Source organism: Podarcis filfolensis (genome assembly GCF_964270895.1).
Source record: "Podarcis filfolensis genome assembly, chromosome: 5".
In the NCBI taxonomy this organism is placed as follows: domain Eukaryota; kingdom Metazoa; phylum Chordata; class Lepidosauria; order Squamata; family Lacertidae; genus Podarcis; species Podarcis filfolensis.
This window is the reverse complement of record NC_139608.1, coordinates 63,123,520-63,136,413: the sequence shown is the minus strand read 5'-3', so window position 1 is coordinate 63,136,413 and position 12,894 is coordinate 63,123,520. Positions and strand designations below refer to the sequence as shown.

Genomic DNA, 12,894 nt, shown 5'->3' with positions numbered 1-12,894 from the left:
ACATGCAACACAAATGGTCTTAAATAATACAGTAACGATCAAATGCTTTCCCTGGAGAGCGATACCTCAAATGTATCCCTGATGCCTATAACTTGTTTTTTGTGGAGGTATCTTTACCCGGTTCTTCAGCAGACAAAAAGCCTCTTATAGAGGAGCTTAGAAATATGAACAATAAGACAATCCCTGCTCTCAGGTTCACAGTATAAAATACATGACAGAAAAGGGAAGGACATTGGGAAGGATGAGGAAAAAGCAAACTCAGGCATTAGTTCTCCATTACAGAATTTTTGCTAATAGGAATTCAAGAAGAGGAGGAGCCAAAACCTGCCAGTCTCTCAGCCCAGCCAATAAGGTAGGCCCAGCAGAACCATCTCTCATTTTGTTGTAGCTTGGTGGAATGGCTTCTGGTAGATGACTATTGAGGGAGGAGCTGATACATAGGATGTTGTTTACATATGCATTTATTTAAAGCATTTTACCCTGCTATTTAGCCGTGAAAGAGCCGTTTACAAATATCAATCATAAGAAGATAAAAATATTTATTTGCGTAAGCCACAAGTCATAGCAAAGGAATCAAATACAGTAAAATGCAAATATAGCTGGGTGGTTGGCTATACAAAGTGGATCAATAATAAGTTGAAGCCAGTGCCCTGTGAAAAAAAACACATCAAATCATATCATTCTTTCCCCAAGACCTGATGATGCTGTTGAAGATCTACCGGTACTTACCAAGACAGTTTTGTTCTTTCTCTCCTGCTGCCCAGCTTGCCTCTCTTCTCCATGCTATGGGCACAAGCCCTGTCCCTCATCTCAGTAAGCCACCCTTTGTGCCTGATATGGGTCAGGGCAGAGGGTAGCAATGAAGAAATTTTCCTGTTTTCGTCCAAGGCTCAATTGCCAGCAGTGGGCGGAGCGATGAAGATAAATTATACCTTTATATACTGTAAGTTAGCTTCTCTATACCCTCAAACATCCCTCTCTAACTTCCACCCAGGAAAGCAAGAGGCATGAGCAGAGTTCAAGGACCAGGGGTCCCAACTTGAATACTAATAATGTTTAAAATATTTTTAAAATTTATATGCTGCCCATGTGACTGGGTTGCCCCAGCCACTCTGGGCAGCTTCCAACACACACAAAAGCATAACATATCAAACATCAAAAACTTCCTGAAAAATAATAATTGGGGGAGGGCCATCTAAGCCCCACCCCGCATAGTCAATTACATGACATGGTCACACATACCATTTGAACGGCAATGCCCGTCAACTTTGTGGGGGAGGCAGCCGCCTCAAATATTTTATTGGGGAGGCTGAAGGGACCTCGACCCCTAGGAATTGACTCCTATATCAAGGACACATTTCAGCCAGCCAAAAAAGCTCAAGGATATTAAGCAGGACAAGTGAGGGGTGTGACTTGGGGAGAGTTATGAGGGCCACAACAAGAGAGGTTTGGAGGGCCACATCCAGCCCTCGAAGCCCGAGCTTCCCCACCACTGGATAGGGGCAGTGGGAAAGATGGTACATTTTGTGCCTGGTATGGTCGGATGCTGGTGTCTGGTACACAAACAACCTGGCCGTACCGCAGCTCACCCCCTCCTCCTAGCCAGGTGGCAAAGGGCCAAGTGACTATAGGGGGCCCTGCCTGGAGTGGAGCGGAGTAGTAACTTCTCAGCCTGCACCTGAGCTGTACATTCTCACTAATCCCAGGGATGACACAAAAGTGCCCTTTGTAATGTTCCTGGCCTCATCTTACTAATGTAACATATCCCTGTCTGCCAATATTGTAAACTTTCAACAAGGAGACATTGACAATTCTATCTGCATAAGTGCTAATCCACTTCAGTGCCATTCATTTTTGGGAAGCAGCTGGTGGGGGTGGGAAAGGAGGAAATAATAAAGCGGTGATTTTGTTGCTGGTGTCAATTGCTTCTTTCAACCAGCCTGCAATGATAAACATGCTTCATAATTTAAGTGACAGTCAAATGCCAGCCGAAGTCATTCTGCCTCTTATTTTTAAATATTCTTTTGCATTTTTGCTTGTGATTTGATTTCTTCTGTTTGATATGGAAGTAAAATGTGTGGCATCCAAAAGATGCAGGCAAATGCTTTGAAGAGTCTCTGCTGTGACATCTAAGTAAAGAAAAGAGAATTTGCAATGCAAATTAACTGGCTTTTGCTATGCTTGGAAATAATCTATATACAATGTTGCATCTTTGGATCAGCCCTGCATCTTTGTAAAGGGCTAAAGGCAGCTTCTCTCCTGAGGTGCCTATTATCATTTTAAAAAAATACTATGAAGTTTCTAACGACACATACAGCATCACATCTAGTTTTGACCCTTAAGCTGCAGAGCATAACCTTATGTGTTTTGAACCAAAATTAAAACGAGAAAAGTAACTCAAAAGTGACTCAAGCTTATCAGTACATCACTTTATGGTTCACTTTAAACTGAGCCAACCTGTTGAAAAGTCCAGCCCAATGTATCTTTAGTCACAAATGCAAGTTTCACCTTTCCCTTTCTCTCATAGGCTTCTGTGACAGCAAAACCGTACAGATTTAATCCATTCAAAAGCATGTGAGCAATGAATCTGAAATCTACTTTCATCGGGTGACAGCCTCAGTTTGAATTGTTTCCAGTCTCTAGATATTTGAGCTTCCTTGTTTAAAAAACATGTGAGGAGTTCTATTCTTAGCGACACTTGCCTGTTCCAAAGATGTCAACAATGGTCTAATGACTTCCTGGGCAGGCCACACATCCCAGGCCAAGACCAGTTACTGGAACATACCCTCCAACATTTCTCCGTTGAAAATAGGGACGTCCCATTCCATAATGATAATTTTACTATTTATACCCCACACATCCTACTGAGTTGCCCCAGCCACTCTGGGCAGCTTCTAACATATATAAAAACATAATAAAACATTTTAAAACTTCCCTATACAGGGAGGGGTTAGATAACTCCATACCCTCCAACATTTCTCCAATGAAAATAGAGACATCTTAAGGAAAAGTGGGACATTCCAGAATCAAATCAGAAACTGGGATGGCTCCTCTAAATCAGGGACCTCCCTGGAAAATAGGGAGACTTGGAGGATCTGCTGGAAGGAGGAGCGGCATTGTTTGGCTTGAGCGTGATGCAGCTCAGGCAGGCAGCTTGCCAACATCTGTAGCCTAAACAGAGCAGAGCAGAGCAAGTTGCAAGCAGCGAACAGAGAAGGGAACAGAGGAGCATTCTGCTCATGGCTTCTGAAGCAAAACAAAACTGCAAGTATGTCACATTTCCAAAAGTTTTTGGGTCTCATCTATCTATCTTGCGAGACAATTGAAGAATGTGCCTTCAGGGATGAAGTCAAACCATTGGAGAGTTACAGTGCCTGTTGTGGCTGTAGAGACTGATATGGGAGAGAGCTGTTTTGTTTGCTTTCCAAAAGTAATAAAATAAAATATTGGGATAAATTTGGCCATTTAACAAAAAATCTTGTCACAAGTAGAGATTTGCTTCAGTATGCCCGATCCTTACAAAAGCTGCCGAATGGTGTTAGGATTAAGTGTTGATTTATGACCTTTCCCCAGAAAAACGACTGTCCCTGCCCAAATAAATCCTACTGATAGTTGTATCGTAAAATGATATTCATCCCCTTTCCACTGCTTTTTGCCTGCCTCTGAAATACACTGAAATGCCTACTGTGAAACTTGCAAATGTATCAAGAAACAAAGCAGCAGGTCTAAAATAAGAAATCTCATAAATTATTGTGGGGCTGGTTCAGCTCCCTCCAGCTAAATCAACGATTGCACTTTAGCTGTACTTGGCTCTTGGTGAAAGAAAATAAGCATTCGACATCTCCATATGAGGTCACACATCACATGGATCAAAATGCAGCTGGACTGGGTCCATAAGCTATAACACCCCTCCTCTGTTATAGTATGAGATTCCTGTATGTACCCAGGGAACTCTATCACTAGATCTCAGCCAATGACTTTTTACTCAGGGGGTGTTCATACTAATGCCACCTCCACATCCAGTGCTAGTTTTTGAAACTACAGTCACATGTTAGCCACAATCCATATTCATCCTGTATTGCTGTTTGATGCATTTTCCCCCCTCAAACCAACTGCAGTCCGACCAGAAAACTGGATGTGGATAGAAGAGGAGAAGAAGAGTTTGGATTTGATATCCCGCCTTTCACTCCCTTTAAGGAGTCTCAAAGCTGCTAACATTCTCCTTTCCCTTCCTCCCCCACAACAAACACTCTGTGAGGTGAGTGGGGCTGAGAGACTTCAAAGAAGTGTGACTGGCCCAAGGTCACCCAGTAGCTGCATGTGGAGGAGCGGAGACGCGAACCCGGTTCACCAGATTACGAGACTACCGCTCTTAACCACTACACCACACTGGATAAGCAGTAATGTGGACATAACTAACAGCCACCATACATGGGCAAATGAGAACACATGCACAGATAACAGCTTCATGAAGAGTTTGTGGTGGGGAGGGGGAACCAGAACATCATGCACATTGGGTGGAAACTTCCTCACCTTCTTTCTGATGTGAACAAACTGTGAATGCAGTTTGAAAGGCTAATGTGTACATATCCTAATAATCTCTGGAGCAGATTTCAGATTTCATGGGGGAGTCTGCAATGGGGCAAAAGGAATCACCACAAACTGTCACCTTCCTCATTTTCCTGATGGATGTTGAACATCACCCTAAGATTCCATAAATATGCTGAAATGTAATTATTAAATGAAAAATAGAAAAGATTGACAGGGTCTATTGGCTTGACATGATATAAGCTTGCTCTGGAGCATCTGTTACATCACGCTCAGAGAAAGGATCCTGTAGCTGATTAATCCATGTTTCTACTTCCCCTGGCAATGAATTGATTGTTTCCTTACTACAGTGATGTCCAACAGGTCAATCGCGATCTACTGGTAGATCCTCGTGAGGTTTTGGTAGATCTCTGTCTCCCTTTCCTTAGCATAGCTAAAACTGACTCCTGTCCCGCCCCCTCGCCCCGCCCTCCATTGTTGTATGATTTCTGGAAGACGGAGCTTTCTCTGTGCTGCTGTTTTGATCCATAGCAATCTTTTTGTGAGTGACTTTACCCCTTATTCCCATGCCTTTAACCCCCCCAAAAAATAAATCCCCCCAAAAGCTTATTTTTAAGCCCTAAAAAAACGGGGCTCTACTCCTCCCTAAAAAAAGCTCAGAAACTTTGAGCTGAACCCCCCCAAAACAGGGGTAGATCACTGCCAGTTTATAATTCTGAAAGTAGATCGCAGTCTCTTGAGAGATGGCCACCCCTGCCTTAGTAGAATGACTGCTTCAATTCTCAACTGGGAAAATACAAAGCGTTACATCAGAGGATTTTGGGAATATGATTTCTTATGTGGTGGTTCTTGCTGCAGCAGAAGCCATATAAAAAAACAGTTGTGTGTAGCTTGGAATGACTTTATTCAAAGGCGATCTTGTTCTTTATAGGTGGAAAGCTGATCCAGCTACTGCGCCACGTTGATGGAGGTTCTCCCCATGATCTGAATTATTTCACAGAGAAGGTATTCGGACTATGTTACCAGTAGAGAACTCTGCCTTATTAGGCTGAGACAGGCTTCTCAGAGAGGCTACATTTTTCCACATTCCAAGAAAGATTGTGGATAATCTTTAAGCAGCCAAAAATTACCTTTTATGCAAAGCTAAGCTATAAAATACATATTTTTTCTTTAAAAAAAAATCCAAATGACATAACCTATTAAGAGAAATGTATCACAACATTGCACAGATGTCAGAGTGGCGACTGTGAGATTTTTGCCTTGCTCTGGCATGTGTGACACAACATGCTTCTTTAAACCATCTGGTTGTAGCTTTCTAAAATTATCCCATGGCCTGGTGCAGTGTTAACTGAGTTAAACTGCTGAGTGGTGTGTCAGCCTTGGCCCATGTTTCCTTATAGTACTGTGTGTGAACAGAAGTGTGGTGAATGTTGACATTTACCAGTAATTCTGAATAATTTCAGAGGTCAATGTCAGAACTCTATGGAACACTATAGTGCAAGCTTGGGGATCCTTTGGCCCTCCAGATGTTCCTGAACTACAACTCCCATCAGGGGTGGTGGGAACTGTAGTTCAACAACATCTAGAGGGTGTGAAGTTTCCTATATATATTTGCTCGAGTGAAGATCGAGGCTAAGTGGCTACAATAAATGTCCAAAAATTATTCACATTTCCCTCATTGGCTGAGAATTGGCATTTACTGTGCCATGAATAATAATAATAATAATAATAATAATAATAATAATAATAATAATAATTTATTATTTATACCCCACCCATCTGGCTCAGTTTCCCCAGTCATTCTGGGTGGCTCCCAATCAAGTGTTAAAAATAATACAGCAAGTAAATACCAAAACTGAGCTTCATGACACAAACATGTCTGATATTTTCTGCTGGCTTTTCTATCAATTTAAGAATTGCCAGTGAAATGTTTGGCAGTAAAAGTCACCGAATTCTGGATATTTACTGTAACTCACAAGCACGATCAGACATGGCAACCTGAGGCAGCTGAAACAGAAAGCTTTAAAGAAAGGTTCAGACTGCATGGGTAGGCAAACTAAGGTCTGGGGGCCGGATCCGGCCCAATCGCCTTCTAAATCCAGCCAGCGGACGGTCCAGGAATCAGCGTGTTTTACATGAGTAGAATGTGTCCTTTTATTTAAAATGCATCTCTGGGTTATTTGTGGGGCATAGGAATTTGTTCATTCCCCCCTCTCCAGAATATAGTCTGACCCCCCACAAGGTCTGAGGGACAGTGGACTGGCCCCCTGCTGAAAAAGTTTGCTTACCCCTGGTTCAGAGTAATGACAGTGAGATGAGAAAGGGGAAGGCCACAATTCAGTAGCAGGGCACATCCTTCACAGGCAGGAGGTCCCACGTTCAATTCCTGGCATTTCCAAATAAGGCTGAGAAAGAGCTCTGCCTGACATTTTCTAACTGCCCCGCACAGAGCTACTTCCTTTGTTACCTTAATGTTCCATACTTAGAAAGCCATTATCTCATCAGGAAGCTAGCCTGGCTATTATAGGAATTGAATCCCTACTGGATCCAGGGATTAGACGGGAGCTCATACACACAGCCTACCTCCCCGCAACTCATAAAAATACTTTTCATGGTAATAAATAGAGACCATTGGAGTGCATGGGTAAGCTCAGTACAACTTTCTTCAGAGACTAATAATCAAACCTCATAGCTTTGTATTTCGTTCCTAGAAAAACAAGCTGCACAGGGCAGAATGGTATTGAATGTTATAATATGGAGCCCCTATCACTGGATTAATATTGGGCATTTGCACCAACTGTACAGTATACTTGACTACCTAGAAGGCCTCGCCCATCCCTCCTAGAAGACTCATAGATCAATGTTCTAATTCCATGGTATACAGCTCTTCGAAGAAGAGCATAAAACAGCAAATAGACCTCTATTCATTTTCCTGTGTTTTCATTTTTAGCACATGCATTTCTGGGCAGCTCTGACTAATAATAGCTTACATTTCTTTAGGGTTCTATTTCCTCCACAACACTTATTGCTTCTTTTGAATCCTCCATAAGCAGATATTTCCAAGAATGCATACACACACAAAACCCTCCCAAACCTGCTGCAACTTTTAAGCTTATTTTCCATATATTTATAGCTTTTACTTTACAAAGTCCCTTCCCTTAAAGAACATTCCATAATTTCTCCTTCACTAAACTTTTTACCAAACTGCAAAAAGTCACACCCATCATCACTTCCTCCAGTAGATGCCAAAGAGAAAACACAATCTCTTTTTTCCTCTCTCTAATTCTGACTTAACTGTTTCTTTGTGCTCTTCCAACTCATTTAAGACTTTCCATGTGCACCGTTATTCCTTTCAGAAAGCACAGATCTGGCTCTCAAGTTCTGACTTTTGCCCTACTAGGAGGGAGTTTCTTTTAATTTGAAAGCGTTGCTAAAATCTTGCTACCATTTCCACATTACAGTGGTACCTCGGGTTAAGTACTTAATTCGTTCCGGAGGTCCGTTCTTAACCTGAAACTGTTCTTAACCTGAAGCACCACTTTAGCTAATGGGGCCTCCTGCTGCTGCTGCACGACCGGAGTACAATTTCTGTTCTCATCCTGAAGCAAAGTTCTTAACCCGAGGTAATATTTCCGGGTTAGCGGAGTATGTAATGTATGTAACCTGAAGTGTATGTAACCTGAGGTACCACTGTATAACACAAGCCCAGGGTAGGGTAAGTCCAGGGTCTAGTAGGCATGTGTGGAGTAAGGCACTTCTTCAAGTAAACTGGTTCCAAGCTGTTGAGAGCGTTATATATTAATAGGAAACCTTAAATTTGGCTTGGTAACAAATTGGCAACTAGCTCAGACCTTTGAGCAGAGGTGTAATATGCTGATAGGATCTCAGTCCAGTTAGTAATCATCAGGGCCAGCCCAATACATTTTGGCAGCTGAGGCAGACCCCAAAATGATGCTCCCCTCCCTGCCAGGGAATATGGGGTGAGGGAAGATCTACATCAGGAACAAGGGGGGGCGAGGAGAGAGACTGACATCAGGATCTACTGTTCTGGAGAATCCTGCCACCTGAAGCAGTCGCCTCACCTTGTCTCAAGGGTGGGCCGGCCTTGGCAATCATCCTGCAGCATTCTGCACTAACTGCAGTTTCCAGACCAGCCACAAGAAATGTCCCATATAGATTGCATTGCAGTAATCCAAACCTGAAGTTACCAGTGCCTGGATTACTGTGGTCTAGCTAGGCTGGCCCAGGAATGGTCACAGTTGCTGCAACAGCTGAAGCTGATAAAAATTGCATTTGTGTAATTAATATCACATCTAGTTTGGCTCTCGGGCCATTAAGAAGAAGGTTTCTGTAGAGAATCAAGAAAAGGACAGAATCCTGAAAAGAACTTTATAGACCCAGGCTGTAGACCCTGCTCAGCTGGTACGATTCAGAACCACACTCTCAGCATCTGTTGTGCTGATGGTGAATAAGAACAGAAAGCTAGCAACTTCCTCTTCTTGGTGGCACAGAAATAGGGATGGGGAGAGAAATTCAGTTCCATTTGCATTTAAAGGTGAGGCAAACCAATACGCAAACTAATTCACACTTCCCAAACCAATACGCAAGCATTTGCAAAAATGTGTTTTTTAGGCAAAACTGCATTTAGACACATGTATATTGGGATAAATTTGCACCAAAATACTGAATAAATTATAACCTGGTGTGGAGAACTGAACTTAATATTGGGAAAAATGAGAAACTGAGAGCAATCGGAAGCGACAGAGTCACCCACTGGTATCAGCAACTGAGGGTAGGTGAAGAAGGGAGTGTGTTCATTCTTCAGCACTGAGGATCAAGCTGGAAGTATCATAAACTGGTGAGCTATGCTATGTATTCTGAGCTAAAAAGAAAGAAATTAAAATTCATCAACATGATAACCGAAGTTTTGTGCCAAGAAAAAGCAAAGAACCTGTAAAGACTCTTCAGATTAGCATAATTTTTCTCATTTGTGTTGCATCTTCTACCATTTTGCATAATGTGTTCTGTATAATGTATTTATAAAGAACTGGGAAGTACAAGAGGCTATGCAGCACAGTGAAGAGGCATCCTTGATCCCTAGAAATCTTGTTCAGCCCTCTCAGTGGCTTCACTAGACATTGTTCATAATGCAGGCCTGCCCAAGCCAGCCTGTCTCTTTAAGATTGCCAAGGCTCTCTAGCACGCCATCACTTAAAAGCAGAGAACTTGTGTATCCTTTCAATAGACTAAATACAAAATGGGTTCCATCGATCAGGGAAGGGGAAAATATACCATCTCCCACCTGGGGGATTCTCCAGCTGATATGACTGGTGATCCTGTTGAAGCCCTAGACGACCCCTGTGACATCCAAATGGCTTGGGCTGTTTACACAATCACCCCTGAGCACCCTCTCCCACTTTGTGGAGCTTGCTTGCCTCCCCTTTGGCCTCTTGTCTTTTGAAGTCTTATTAAAACTATTAAAATTGGTTGTTAGGGTCCTTGTGTGCATTTCTGCCAGACTCAAAGGATTATTTCCCCCTTCGCAAGCTTAGTCTTCCTGATGCAGGTGCATATAATTGGGATTTGTCAGAGAAAAGCAAGCTGCTTTGGGTTCTGGTGAGAGACAAGTAAGCTCAGTGCTCTCTGTACTTCCCCTCATAAATATTTGCCTTGCACCCCCAGGTTTCACTTCTGCATGGGGTTAGAGGGAACATAAGGGAAGTGTAGGGGCTGTCTACCAGAGAGTCCCTTGCTTGACTGGCCTACCCAGACTCACAGTCATGGCAGGAGTGAAGCAAGTGTTCCCCTTACATTATAGTGCCCACATTCTTAAGTTTAAATGATACTTTTGCATCTATAAGGACTAGAAACGTCTAAATAAATACAGAATTCTTAGGAAGACGCCTTTTGTGAACAATGCCAAATTCTGTGGCTACCAAACAACAACAACAACCCATACAAAACAGGCAGAACAGCAGAGAATTCTTCCTAGAGGTGGTGTCCTGAGCACATCCAGCCCAAGTGGCTGGTAGTTTTCTTTATTGACAAAGCATGAACTTGCAGGAGCTCCCAAGGTGCACTAAACACACACAAACATGTTTCTGGCGGCTAGGTAGCTCTTACACAGAAGTTGTTGCTGTGCTTGCCTCTTCGGCCCGCCCCCCCGCCCCCGGTTCTGGGGGGTAGTGGTGGAGGGGATTCTGCCGGCCCCCTCCCTTCAAGCACTGTCTCTCCCTCAGCTCCTGGCACATCCTGTCCTTCCTCCAGCTTCGGCTTCTGTCCTACATCCTGTACCTCCTTCCCCATCTCCGACTGCTCAGATCCATTCTCCAGCTCTGGCTCCTGCCTCGTGGGAGGCACAAAACCCCATAAAGCACCACTCCCTTCCCTTAGATCAACCTCTGGCTCCAGTCAGCAGTGGAGGAAGCCACTTGGGCGCCTGGGGCAGCCTGCCAAGGGGCGCCAGGGGCACCCCACCCATTTGGGCCTCTGGAGTCTGCCTGCCTCCTCCCACTCAGCCGCCCTACAGCTGGGGGGGGAGGCAGCGGGCGGACCGTTTGGGCAGGGTGGAGAGACGCATGGCTTGGGTGCACTGCAGGCCCCGCAGTGAGTACCACCCGGCATTTAGTCCCCCCCCCAGTGGTGACACCCAGGGTGGCCCGCACCTACCGCACCCCCCTTCCTCCACTGCTGGCTCCAGTACCTCTTCCACTCACTCCTCAGAGCCCTGCCAGTCCCTGACAGGTGGAAATACAATGAGACCTCAAATCTTCATGCCTGTGGTTGATTCCAGACAACCAGTTTAATGAGCATTCATTCTGATTTGTTTGCAGGGAGGTTAGATGACATTGTGTCAATGTGCATTTTCCCATCACTTTCACTGTTACAAAGAGTGCTATCTATAGGGGAAGTGAGGTTTTTTTTAACAAGCAGATTTAATTGCGTGGCCTGAATTTGCTGGGATGTGATTGAATCTCATCCCCAAATAGTGACAGTCTGGAAATGCCCTAGGTGCCATTAAAAGAAGAAAGAGCAGGGAGACAACATTTTCATCATTGTTTTTAATGGTTTAAACAGAAATGAAAATTCAAAGTGCTGGTTTTGACCTATAAAGCTCAGGACCCCAATATCTCTCCCCATATGAACCAATCTGGACGCTGCAATCATCATATGAGCAGTGGCATCACAACGGGGGGGGGCAGGGTGGTGGTGCACCCCGGGTTCCATGTCTGCGGGGATGACAAGAAGTCACCCCACGGGGACTCGCAGCAGTGCAAGCAGCCATCGCGCCCCCACAGCTGCATGTGGAGGATCCTCCGTTTGCAGCTGCAGCCGCGACAGTGGCGTAGCGTGGGGGGTGCAGGGGGGGCCGGCCGCACCGGGCGCAACATCAGGGGTTAGGGCAAATCCACGGGTTAGGGGGCGCAAATCCACGGGTTAGGGGGCGCAAATCCATGGGTTAGGGGGCGCAAATTACTTGCCTTGCCCCGGGTGCTGACAACCCACGCTACGCCACTGAGCCGCGAGCAGAGGATCCTAGCACCAGCAGCAAACCGCTAAGTACAGTGCATGTGCAGCGTTGCACGCATGCGCTGTACGTAGCGACGCTGCACATGCGCTGTGTAGTGGTTTGCCGCTGGCACCGCTCCAGCGCCACATAGATGGTGCTGGGATCCTTCCGTCGTCACTACAGCTGCAGAGGATCATCTGTTCGTGGCTGCAGCCACGAGCAGAGGATCCTGACACCATCCGTACAGTGCTAGAGCGGCACCGGTGGCTATACAGCGCATGTGTGGAGTCATTACGTACGGTGCATGCATTGTACGTAGCGGCGCCACACATGCGCCCTACGTAACGACACCCGCCCCGGGTATCACAATGCCTTCCTTCACCCCTGCATATGAGGCCCTTCTCTGTGTAACCCTTCTATGGGAGATCTGGAGGGTGGCAGCAGAAGAACGTGCCTTTTCAGTGGTGGCTCCCTGCTTGTGGAATGCTTTCCCCAGGAAGCCTCACCTGGTGCCATCATTACATGTCTTTAGGCTCCAGCGAAAAACATTTCTTTTCCACCAGGCCTTTGGCTTTTAATTACCTGTGGCCTCCTACAGTAGGTGGGATCTTCTAGTCCTGCCTTTAAAATAGAAATGAGTTTTACGTTTCCCCCACCCTGTTATGTTTTGTGCTGGTTTTAATGTATGTGTTATTTACTGATTGTTTTAAGTTGCTCCAAGTTACTTTTTAAAGGGGGCACTAATAAGTTTACTAAATAAATAAGAACGATAAATAATTGCTACATGTAATTTTAGTAAAGAAACATTAGGCAGCAAAAGCAAGGGCAACGTTAGC

General features: G+C 44.7%; 1 long non-coding RNA gene across 1 annotated transcript; it reads left to right on the top strand.

The window, feature by feature from the left end:
• The first annotated feature begins 2,536 nt into the window (after nucleotides 1-2,536).
• Nucleotides 2,537-7,851, top strand: LOC310762786. The gene is made up of 3 exons (XR_014548173.1): nucleotides 2,537-3,268; nucleotides 5,480-5,553; nucleotides 7,260-7,851. It is a non-coding gene; the product is annotated as an uncharacterized lncRNA (long non-coding RNA).
• The last annotated feature ends 5,043 nt before the right edge of the window (nucleotides 7,852-12,894 follow it).